Here is a 923-nt window from a genome sequence, read left to right on the forward strand (position 1 = left end):
TCCAGCCTGGGTTGTAAGTGTTGGAATGTGGATCATATGATTGCCTTTGTTGGTTTCCCACATAATTGGCCTCTTCCCAATCACCTCCTTCAATGCTTACTTCCTCTTGATCTTGTGTGTGTATTGCAGCCACTTGCTTTGTTTCTAATTGCTTGGTAAGCTCTGCTAGTTGCTTGGCAAACACCTTATTTTGGGCTAGAATTGTATCAACATGGTTCAGCTCCATGACTCCCTTAGTGTTGTGCCTCTCTGATGCATAGTAGTACTCATTCTCAGCTACTGTCTCAATCACTTCAATGGCCTCTTCCACAGTCTTTTTCCTGTTCAATGAACCTCATGATGAATGGTCTACAGCCTTCCTTGATTCATAAGAGAGTCCATCATAGAAAATATGCAATTGCACCCAATCATGGAACATGTCTGGTGGGCATTTCCTTGTCAAGTCCTTGAATCTCTCCCATGCCTCGTAGAGAGTTTCACCATCTTGTTGTCTAAAAGTTTGAACCTCAGATCGAAGCCTATTGACCTTTTGTGGGGGGTAGAAACGTGCCAGAAACTTGCTTTCCACCTCATCCCATGTTGTTAGACTCCCCCTTGGGAATGATTCCAGCCACTTAGCTGCTTTGTCCCTAAGTGAAAATGGGAACAAAAGCAGTTTATAGGCATCTTCCTGGACTCCATTGGACTTCACAGTGTCACAAATTCTCAGGAATTTTGTGAGATGTTGGTTGGGATCTTCATTAGCACTCCCACCAAATGAACAATGATTCTCCACAAGTGATATTAGCTGTGGCTTGAGCTCAAAATTGTTGGCCTGAATGGGTGGTTTCTGGATGCTACTACCACAATTCCCAGAGGTTGGGTTTATGTATGAACTAAGAACCCTCCTCTCAGGAATGGCATGGTTTCCATCAGCTCTCTCA

General features: G+C 43.9%; 1 non-coding gene across 1 annotated transcript; it reads left to right on the forward strand.

Moving 5' to 3' along the window:
- Window positions 1-416: 416 nt before the first annotated feature.
- LOC112759983 (small nucleolar RNA R71) lies at window positions 417-520 on the forward strand. The gene has a single exon (XR_003180442.1). It is a non-coding gene; the product is annotated as a small nucleolar RNA R71 (small nucleolar RNA).
- The last annotated feature ends 403 nt before the right edge of the window (window positions 521-923 follow it).

The sequence above is a fragment of the Arachis hypogaea genome, chromosome 16, assembly GCF_003086295.3.
Source record: "Arachis hypogaea cultivar Tifrunner chromosome 16, arahy.Tifrunner.gnm2.J5K5, whole genome shotgun sequence".
Lineage (NCBI taxonomy): Eukaryota > Viridiplantae > Streptophyta > Magnoliopsida > Fabales > Fabaceae > Arachis > Arachis hypogaea.